At 36.3% G+C, this 12043-nt stretch overlaps 1 protein-coding gene and 1 long non-coding RNA gene across 5 annotated transcripts in view; one reads left to right on the top strand and one right to left on the bottom strand.

The window, feature by feature from the left end:
* raskol (Ras GTPase-activating protein raskol) overlaps window positions 1–12043 on the top strand; it is a 174585-nt gene that overhangs the window by 23559 nt on the left and 138983 nt on the right. The gene's annotated exons all lie outside the window — the stretch shown is intronic.
* On the bottom strand, window positions 7293–9997 carry LOC114365357 (uncharacterized). The gene is made up of 2 exons (XR_003656941.1): window positions 9592–9997; window positions 7293–9558 (listed from the first exon to the last, which is right to left on the bottom strand). It is a non-coding gene; the product is annotated as an uncharacterized LOC114365357 (long non-coding RNA).

The following is a 12043-nucleotide window of genomic DNA, read 5'->3' as shown; positions in this document are numbered from 1 at the left end:
AACCAGTCCACTTTTCCTTGGCCATCCGACGTTAATTTCCATGATATTTTCTTACTTTCATGCAGGATGTGGCTTATTTGCAGCATGTTAGAGCCCTCGGACGTGATATTATGATGATGTGGCCACTATTTATAGCGGTTTTCGCCATAAGAAGTCCGCAGATTTAGCGATCCCTGACAGTGAACGACTGTGGTGCTGAATATAACTTGTATTGCTAGACGTGGCGTTGATCTTCAGGCTAGTTTACATTTAGATCTCGGTTTAAAATGAGCAGTAAAGCTAAATCTGTGAAACAAATAACGTTTACAGTTAGTATGATCATTATCAGAATCTTTAACCTAGACAATATCGCTCACGTCCAAGGTAGAGCAATAATACTTCAAAATATACAAAGAGTTATACATCTGTTAGTCTGTCTCCTATTTAAGATAACTTGGTACTAACAACTACTCAGTCATGTCAAAACATTTTTCTAGTTATTGATACCGGTCCGAGCAGGTCTGCGGACATAGAGTGCAGGGATATTCTCAATTAAGAGCCATTTCACAAAAATATTCCGCGCGAATTTAGGTAAAAGCTGTCAACGCAACGTCAAAAGAGTAAAAAGAACGCTGAAATGGACAAAAAAATCTTGAGCCGTGACCGTATTAAGACTTGATTTAAGTTATTAATTTTAAGGTAGAATGAGGTATTCAAACTTGATAAATTAATTTAAATTTTTAATAGAGTTTAATAAGTCTTTTATATTTCGATTCATAATGAAACACGAATAGGTATAATATGTAAAATATATATTAAGTACAAAATAAAGACAGTCACATAGTGAAAAATAAATCTGCCCCCTTACAGCTCCATCATCGGACCCTGGATACAAATAATGAAACACGAATAGGTATAATATGTAAAATATATTGCTGTGCGCGCCCGCGGCTCCACCAGCAGCGGCGGCCGGCGCCGCCGCTCCACATACCTCTCCGGAACGCAAAGACTCACCCTCCCCAGTATCTCTGCATTCCAGACCTTGCCTCGCAGTAGCTTGAAGATGTAGAATACGAATGCAAAATCCCTCCCTATCCCTAACCCTCAATTCGTTGTACCCTACCATACCCATGACAAATAGACTTGGATACATTAATGGATAAAACGGATATATCCCATATAATTTCAAATATAAATATCTTAAAAATTTATTTTGTATGCGTTCCAACATGAGACTATATTTACTCTCACTTGGAGCCCAGATCATTGCATTACACTCGAGATGGCTTCTGACTAGTGCATTATAAAGTGCCATTATTGCCTTTATATTTGTAAAATTGTTAACCCTTCGCAGTATAAATCCCAAATTTTTGTACGCTTTTTTACAGATATTTACTATGTGGTTTTTAAACTTTAGCTCAGCTGTAAAACCTACTCCCAAATCCCTTACTTCTGTTACCCTCCTTAATGTTACTCCGTTTATATTATAATTGTATAACATAGGGTTATGTTTCCTTGTATATGATATTGTAACACATTTGTCAGCATTAAATTGTAATTTGTTTTGTTCACTCCATAACACTACATTGTCTATATCTTTTTGCAATAACGCACAGTCCTCCTTGCTATTGATTGGGAGAAACAGTTTCAGGTCATCCGCAAACAACAGGCATTGCGCGTTCTCTACCACCTCCGGTAGGTCATTAATCGTTATTAAAAACTGAAGAGGCCCAAGGTTGCTGCCCTGACTCACCCCTGATAGGACGAAATATGGATCAGACCTGTAGCCGGCGTACTCTACATACTGTTGCCTATCTCTCAAGTAGCTACTAAAAAAATGCAATAAATGGGGCGTGAAGCCAAAGCCTGCTAGCTTTCTTAACAGGACATCATTATCCACCACGTCAAATGCTTTGCGGAAATCAAAATACGCGGCGTCCACCTGTCCTCCGCTATCTATTATTGGTACCAGTTGAGCGGTATAATTCATGAGATTGCTCGCGGTGCTCCGGCCCGGCAGAAAACCATGTTGCGATTCAGACCACTGTGTACTCACTTGCTGAACTATGCTGTTCTGAACTGCTGACTCTAACACCTTGGCTGGAGTAGATAGTACCGCCACCGGCCTATATCCTTCCACCCTATCACTACCCGAGCTCGCCTTCGGAACTGGTATCACTCTGGTAACTTTCCACATATCAGGAAAGACTGCTGACTCCAAGCACTGATTATATATGTGCGAAAGCGGCTCTGCCAAGATGAACCTACAGTCCCTGAACAAGAAAGCTGGGATTCCATCAGGGCCCGCCGATCGCTTCGGCTTGAGCTTAGTGAGCGCTTGCAGTACCTCGCTCGGTTGCAATGTCCCCACATGCACTCGTGCTGACCCATTCGAAACTCCCGCTTCCACTATAGCTGCGCTTACATTCAGTTGAGCTTTCTCCGTATTGTACACTGAATGAAAATACTTAGCAAACTCATCAACAATTTGTCTCTCTGTCAATACCTCCCCATCTTTTAATATATTACGTGAGCAATTATTACGTCTCTTCGATTTAATATAGTTCCAAAAAGATCTGGGGTCCCTGGCTAAATGCTGTTGTACCCAATCCCTATGTTGGTCATGAGCCATTCTTACCATCTTTTTAACTTTTGATCTGCAATACGCGAACGCCTCATAATCAGTTTATAGCTTACTAGCTTTATGTTTTATACAATTAATTAATTCAGGATTATACCACTCTGGATACACATACTTTGTTTTTTTATTACATTGCTTCTTTAATGGTACACACCTATTAAAAACATCCCTAAGATTGTCATAAAAAAACTTTAAACTTGTTTCTACGTTACTTAAATCGTATAGATGTGTCCAGTCAATACTCGCAATAGACGAATATAATAATGGATAATTACCTTTCTTAAAGTTCCATTTTTCCTGCTCCATGGGACCGACGTCCGAATTGGAATAATGGGTGTCAGCACTGTGCGCTCCATGACTCGTCAACACTACAGATATTTCAAGTGGTGGATGATACACGTCCACCACTGGCACCAGCGACTCAGTTGCGGCACAAACACTAACATTTAGACCCCCACTCACCGAACTCAAGACCAAATCCAGCTGACGATCATTACAATTGGCCACCATGTTACTCTGTTCGAATCCACAATAACTTAAAAAATACTCAAAATAATTCCTTATATTTATAGAACACGAATATTTAATTAAAATCACCTATAACTAATACTTTGTTATACTTCGTACACAATTGTTCTATTATTCTATAAAGTAACATACATTCATCATCACTACATCGCGGCGGAATGTAAACAACACACGACAAAAACAAAAAACGCTCGCGCAAGTACACCGCCGCGCAAGCGAGTTCAAACATACGATCTATTAAACTGACGTCCTTGGGTATCGAATTCGATACTCTTCGTAGCTCGAACCGCGGTGTGGCCACGAAAAGCGCGCCGCCCTGTTTCCGCCCATCTGTACGATCACAGCGTATTATCTGATATCCACTAGGGATTAATTCTGCATCCATTATTGACTCGTTGCAGCCAGTTTCCGTGATTACAAAGAAGTCTGCACTTGACGATGCTACATTTGCATAAAACTCTTCCAGCTTCGTCCGAAGTCCCCTTACGTTTTGATAAATGATTTCAAGTGGTTTTTTCCTTCTCTCTCGGTTTGTTGTCAGATCTCCGAAACCAAACCCACTCACAATATTCGACATTTAATGGCCATACATCCGGTTTGCATAATTTTTCATAGACACTCTCTGGTACGCCCACCATAAATGACGAATAATCTCTCTCAGTTTTTGATTTTAATTTCTCAATTTTTACCGAAATTTCATTCCCACATACTTTCCTTACATGGTTCTCTAATTGTTCCGTTGTTGTATCTTTTTTCAAACGCCACACATGTAAAAACTTTTTCCTTTCCATGCCTTGTATTTCAATCATACTCGTACATCCTCTTTTTACTTCATTCCTTGAATATCTATTTTTCCTTGACTTTACTTCAGTCCACTCGTTTTGATTACCTTCCTTATTTTTATTTTCTATTAAAGTTGCCGTCTTAGAGGATTCATCCTTACTTTGCAACTGTACTTCTTTCGTACGCAATATCGCTGGTTTTATGGCTCCACCTTGTTGTGCCGGAACGACTACCTCCAATTGATTTTGTGACAGAACCTTAGAATATGATAATTGCGTATTATTATTACCTTTATTTGTTTTCAATTCGTCTAAACATCTTTGTAGCTGTTCATTTTTTATTGTTACTGCTTCTAATTGATCTTTTAATTTGCATCTTCCATCTGATTAGGCATGCATTTTCTTAATTCAAATAATTCCATTTCCGTCCTTTGAAAACGTTCCTGTAGTAGATCATATGCTTACTGCTAATTAACATAANTAAGATAGTAATTCATGCTTCCAAAATCTTAGAAATTCGCACGAAAATGTAAAATGGCTCTTAAAACCATAAAAATATTCAATCTCAAAATGTAAATTCAGCTTAGTATGTAACCTCGTTCGCCCTTTTGCGTTTCTTGCAAACTGTGTGTAATGTTGTTAGACCTGATCAGGATAGGACTGGAATACCGGGCGCATCTTCCGCGTCCAGTCGTGTGATGCAACCGCCTGCTTATACTTTCAATGAGGCTGTCTTCCTGCGCCTTCGCAGCCGCCACACGTTGCGTGAGTTAGCGCGGCCAACTGCGCGGGTGATGTATGAGAAACGCCCGCAAATTATCAACGTGGTGCTGATTGGCCGTTGCCGGTTGGACTAGTCTAAAGCTCAGGTCTTAACGCACAAATAATGTAATGTAACTCTTTGCTGTTTTCTGCTGCCAAATTAAGCTCAAGAAGGAATAGCGTCGATTATAAAATCACCCATTAGTAAGTAAATTCATGAGGATTTTCCCGGTAAAGCATAAGGAAATTGATTAGGATTTTCGATAAATAGGATAATTTAATGTTTAACTTGTAGTTAAGAAATTCTTATTAAAATTTAAAGGCACATTCATGGAGCTTAAAGCTCATATTCATAAAAATATAAGTACAATTTCAAATTAACGTAAGTAACTACCTAATTATAAAATATCCGGTGTTCCAGCTGATTATGTTGTATCATGGCCTTCTTCAAACATGTAATGGATTAAAGAACATGTGTAATTAGTTGCATGGATATTTATATCGGAAATTGTGTAATTAAACGATTACGTATTCGTTTCAATATTCGAAATGCAAATATGCTGTCAATATGCACACGATTGCCTCTTGAAATGTTGGTCAAAATGTTAATGATCTGAAACATGCTAAGTTGTTTTACAGTTAACACTCGTTAGACGAAACGGACAAGAAACTGATTGTAAAATTTATAAATTGAAAAACTGGTCTCAAAAATGAGTTTTGCAATCATTTTATAGTTTGATTATAGCTTTAAACAAACTCGACGTTAAAACCATAATCTCTTGATTGGTTATCTTCAATTAAATCTATAGGCTTAATGGGCTGAGTGGAAATATTAATTCTTGCCTAGAAGTACTTTCTAAATAATAAAAAAACAAGCACAGCGGTACTGAACAAGTCGGTTGGTTCGTAAACGTCGTATATTGTTCTTGAGCTTTTCCAACTAATTATGAAATAAAATTGTAATGCCATTATTTCCATAAACCCGTTCAACCGATAAGATATTGTAAGTAATAAAAGTGGCATTTATGTAATGCAAAAAGAAAGTTAAAACCAATTTTTGGTGACATTAACAGTTTATAGGACCGGAAATTGTTGGTATTTAAGTAATTATTTTTTAAATATCAAAGTCGTAGCTTTTTAATGTAGGATATTTATTAAAAAGTAGACGGTTGAGGTGGACTAGATCTTAGTATAGCTTTCATCCAGCTAAAGGCTGGTTTGATCTTGGGACGTCGACCGTATAAAAGCGGGCAGGACAGTTACTCTTGTGGCAGTAATTTCGCGTAATAGCGGGCACTTTGTGTGAGAACCACGGAGACAATACGGACACGGAATTGAGTTTACGGTGTCTTAATTATATCATCTGCGGTCATAAACGGCACGAACTATGCGTCATTTGTGACATAATTTGAGATACCTACAAATGATATGAACCCTAGCGCATTTAAATGTGTAATTATTAAAGTTGTTGAATTTGAATGGAGGTACCTCAGACACAGTTTGCCCGTGTGATAGAGAATGATTGATTGTTGAGTTTTTAAGATTGTTATGCGTGGGAGGAAATCTGGCTTTATTAGTGGGTCTTTGCTAATACAATTTGTTTTTTTGTTTTTTTTTTATGTTTTTTTATTTTTAAAAAGATTATTAGTAATTTGTTATTACACAAATTACTAATACCCCCGTTAGCCCCTCGTACTAAGCTAAATATGCTTGTGTCACGAGTGAGCTCACCACAATAGTCGAGCGGCGGCGGGGACTGAACCCGCGTTCCCCGGATCACGAGTCGGCCAGTCCGACCCCTTCACCGTTCGGCTATCGTGGCTTCATTGGTTTCTCAATTGGTTGTATTCTGAAAGTCAGCATGGTGTTTCAGTAGAAGTGGAAGTCTTTAATTTCATTTATCTCGTTTAACTTTATTAATAATTCTTAGTACATGTGTTTCAGATATAGAATTCCTAAACTTAGTATGTAAAAGTTACATTAAAATGATAATAATCGTTAGCGTGAAAGACAATATAAAAACACGATTTTTAAAAACATATTACCTTCTTCAAAAAATTTCATGGCTGCTATTTTAAAGATCGTTTTCTTTACAACCGTAAAACCTTCTTGAATATCAATTCATATTACTAAATCCATTATATGCTCTTATCGTTTGTTATGATTACAGAGTCATGGACCTATTAATCGACGCTTCGTAATACGCATAAGAACGTGGTCACGGATACTATTTCCATTGTGTGCTTAAGCTTGATGACGAAATGTGATGTATGATCGAGAGTAATAAAACAATTTTTCATTTAGATGCAATCATTTGGCCTTCGTTGATATGAGATGCGGAGTTGTGAAACGTATTTTCTTGTCAATGAACGACGTTACTCTGACGATGGACAAAGCTAGTTAATATATTGTATTGTTAAGTGGGTTTACCGCTAGAAGTGTCCACAGTCCGATGTCGGTTCCGCAGCGTGGTTCGCCTGTAACCTAGTTATACTCTCTACATGCAGGTGTTGAGTTACGATACCTTTGTGATATTTATAGGTCGCTGGGAGTGACTTTTGTATGGTAATTTTCTTTCTATTTATTAAATGTGTGGTGTCTTAAATAAAACACTGATATATGTTCACTGTGTAAGCTAGTGCAAGCACTGACGTCCGTCCCGTGTGGCGGCCCGACTACGACTGACTCCCCACCGCGCCGTACTAGTCAGTGTTGCCATAGCGCACACTCTTTATTTGTATAGTAGTACACCACATCTCTTCCTTATTTTATTTGATTCGAGACAAGCTATATTATAATTAATACTACTACTAAATTAAGGTACATTGGTTTGTAATAACTAGTAAGTAGGTACTTTCTATAAGCTTGCAAATTATACACAAATATTTTGCTTATTCAATTTCCTGACACGTTACTCATCTTCCTTTCAATTAAATTGAAACAAGTCAAAAGGTCAAAATATTCAACCATCTTTGGACAATAGCCCATTAATGATCTGTAATACTTAATTAGTAAGTACTTTCTATGAGCTTACAAATTACACATAAATATTTTGCTTATTCAATTTCCTGACACGTTACACATCTTCCTTTCAATTAGATTGAAACAAATCAAAAGGTCAAATTAATATTCAACCATTTTTGGACAAAATAGCCAATTTATCAAATAAAATATTAGACTCAAGCATCACAACACATTATTATTTGACCTCAAATAAGTTAATAAATAGTAGGTGTGTCCACTTATTACATTACGAATTTCCCACAAGATAGGTAGGTATCTCAAATTAATATGTCAATTATTTTTCTTACAATTTTAATTTCCTTAGTGTAGGCCTAGGATGCGCGCCATGATAAACTTTTTATAAACTTTGAATGATAAGCCCATACGTCTGTTGTCTAAAATCATGGAAAGATTCCATCAGGGTGCGCATCCTAGCTCAGCTGATCTAATTAAAATACAATAAAAATAAAGTTTCATCTACCACTGCTTCGGAACAGTAAGTGGGCCAGTGCTGAGAAGAAGCAGCGCAAGAAACTCAGTCACCTCTGTGGGCCGCTTTTAAAGGCTTTACTAGTATTTTATATATTCATCATTTACCTTTATACAGTTTGTGGCACAAAATATAGTGCGTTCACTACTCCCACAGGTTAATCTTATGTAGTTAATCTGAAATGTGTAGGCAGGCACATCACTCACACTTTTTCATAGACTTGTCTTTATTTTGCCATGAAATATGAACTGTGAAGCTACTGTCTCACTGACAGGCTTGCTGACAAGGCTTCAATATGTTGTTGAATTTCTCAATAAATGACACTTACGAGTGAATAACAACGCTGTTGAATAATTACACAATTATTTTCAACGTTCATTATTTGTATGCTACCGAGTTAATGAATTCCTATCGTTGTTATATGCATTTTTTTTAGACATAATTATGATGTATGAGACTTGAAGTTATAAATGTCCATTCCTTTCGAAACTAAAATGATCTGTCACGCTGTATATTATATTGTATGTATATATTATGTAATATCATTTTGGTAGCGTTTGATTTTCCAAACGACCACCGGCACCGCGTGCCTTTCAATTTTCATCAAACATTACAGGTTTTATAACCATTTTGGTAGTGATTGGTTTCCCAAACCACCACCGGCACCGAGTGCGCTTCGATTTTCATCGAATCATCACTGGTTCTAGATCCATATTGTTTTCCCATTTAAGGCGTCACTAAACTATGTCAAACATATCAAAACCAAAAGCATCCAAATCGGTGCAGCCGTTCTCAAATTTTAGCAGGGAAAAATTAAATGAACAGCAATCTTTTTTTCGTTATAATGTAATATTGTATTATTGGCATAGCAACATAATATTCACATAGGATAGGTATATATTTTTGTTTTATTAGGCTAAGTGTACGAATGTCTGTATAGTTTGTCTGTATATTATAATATGTCTAACGGTACCATCCGCGGTAGAACATTATTATTGAAACTGACTCAGATACTGGACACCCGTATTATCCTGACATTGGTTCTGCTAAATAAAATATTTGATTAGATTTGACTTAATTTAATTGACTTCTTTATTCGTAAGATGAAATAATATAGGTATATTTATTTGGCACATTAAACCAGCAAATTACAAATTTGGACAGCGTATAAATTAATTTGGTAATAATGCCAAAAAGGGCTTCCACTCAGCATAATGCCGCAGTGCGTAGCACTACAACGCTAGTTTCAAGTGGTTACTGAGCGAAGAGGTATGTACCTATCTCAAAACATTCATTTTCATCAAAGTTGATTCAGTAGTGTAGTTATTAGTCAAAATAACTGTAAAATATTGTCTATCTAAGTTAACGATTTCCTTTCCAATCGCTATAATATATATTATACAAACATTTCACCATTAATTTCCACCCCTTTTTTATTCCCACATATATCACGTCCTTCCACGACTAGCAATTTTGATTTACAACGTTGATTATTTATTAGCACCGGTCGATAATTAATCATTTTGTGCATGCTAGTGATTATCGCACCCCTGCTACTAAGTGGTTATCAGTTGTATTTTTCAATATACAAAACGAACATCAGTGCCAAGGAACAACTGCCATTTTTCGATAATAGTTATTGTGATGAAAATCGCTTGTTTATAATCGTTCCACATGATGGCATTAGCCATCTATTATATATTATATATTAATATAATATCGGCTTTATCCCTGGCTATACAAAATGACTATTACAATCCTGCCTTTTATACGTCTTTGTACCTTTGATAATGTACCCTTGGTGACTGATTGGTGATANCACTACTTAGGTAGGTATGATCTATACAATATCAGCGATTTAGTTGCTTGCCAGCTTTAAACGTGTTATTAAAGTTACAACGCTTTTCTTTCTTTCTTGAAAAATCGTGAAATGTATTTGTGCTGTGACTGTGACAAAATGCTGTGATGTGAAGATGTTGCATACGTAAACTCAAGGAATACGGCAAAGTGCCAAGGAATAACTTCCCATCGGATAAATAAGATTCCTGGATGGTGATCAAACTTGGAGTGAAAATGTGGTTGTGTTCTCCAGTCGATGGACCACATGATGTCGTGCCCTGCGTGCCCAATCAACTGCACGCGGGAAGATTTAATGTATGCTATTGACAACACTACTCTTGAAGCGGAGTTTTGGGTTGACACTGTATAGCTTTGTTGTGGACGCAACAAGAAGAATAATAATTTGATGTCTTAAAATTCAATGCAATCACCATATTTGTCAGACGCTATAATATCTACATCTGACCAACGATACAGCGCTGTGTCAACTGCATAAACAATTTGGTTTGACTTCTCAAAATGGAGTAGGTACGACTTTAATTGTGTACCGTCCTCTAGTTCACATTTGACACAGTAAACAGGTGTACCGATTAGTTTCTTTTTTAGTGGGACCTAAGTAGGTAAACGACATTTTTTTTTTTTTTTTTGGTTTGTCTGACAATACTGATTCTTAGTTGTTTTCAGAATCAAGCACAGATTGGTTGCAATGTCGAGAAATTGATGATTATGGACACGCTGTACTTGTATATCACCTTTATGAGTGCCGTATGCACGATTCACTGANGACATTTATTTTATTTTTATTTTTTTGTTTGTCTGACAATACTGATTCTTAATTGTTTTCAGAATCAGGCACAGATTGGTTGCAATGTAGAGAAATTGATGATTATGGGCACGCTGTACTTGTATACCACCTTATGAGTGCCGTATGCACGATTCACTGGCTCACCGTCACACTGCTGACGTCTACCATTATTACTTCTAATTTGACAGAGATCAGTTGACAACCTATCACTTGTGCGCGTGATACAGTACTGTAGGTACCTTGTAAATGTTTTCGATGGAAGTCACGTCCTTTTTTTTATAATAGATATTCTAGGCTACGTCAAATTTAATGGTTACCACATCTCTTCATCAATCATAAATCATCACATCACAATTTCAAAAAGAAAACCGAGACCAACAAAAACAGCTGTTTGTGCTGTGTGAGATATTGTTTTATTTTTTTTGACGGTTCATAGCTTGTCTCTGACAATTCACAACTTGCCTAGTTTTTTTTTACTGATACAATACTTCAATTTTTTTTTGACGGGAAATCATCATAATATCATGAAGGTTTAAAATATTATCTTATATCGGGTCATGTCAGTTCCTTGGAGTAGGTACTTTGTAATAAATTATGATATTTTTTTGTCTGCTAACCTTAAATAGATATGAGTAAGTACTTACTAATATTTGATGTTTGTACAGATTTAGTTTTAAGACCTTTTTAAACCCTTAGTGTGCAATTAATTAAATGAATACGTAATTTCAAATTGACAATGTGAGCGCTTAGGATTTATCTCTAAGCTCACTTGCATTTAAAGTAAATAAATAAATCTATATACTTTACTATAATAAATCTATCATTTTCAGCCACCATAACAAACCTATATTATGGTGCAATTATTTCATGAAACTCAAACACACAACGATACCAGGAGGATAGATGNTTTTCAGATACCATAATAAATCTATATTATTATTATGGTGCAATTATTACATGAAACTCAAACACACAACGATACCAGGAGGATAGATATACTAAGACCACTTATGAATTTCACAACTTTCATTTTTGAATATTTTCTACGTGACAATAAATTATTATCTTGTCTCGTGTCGTTGTATGGAACTCAGACTGATACTTTGTACTAAAACCCTTTAATAATACACTGATACTTGATTTAATAACACACTGATACTTGGTGCTAATAATAATCTCCGAGTTCGTTATTACGTGAATATAAATGAAGTTTG

This window comes from Ostrinia furnacalis, unplaced genomic scaffold, assembly GCF_004193835.3.
Source record: "Ostrinia furnacalis isolate ACB-3 unplaced genomic scaffold, ASM419383v2 OfSCF7584, whole genome shotgun sequence".
NCBI lineage: Eukaryota > Metazoa > Arthropoda > Insecta > Lepidoptera > Crambidae > Ostrinia > Ostrinia furnacalis.
The sequence above is the reverse complement of the archived record's forward strand: the minus strand, read 5'-3'. Positions and strand labels throughout refer to the sequence as shown.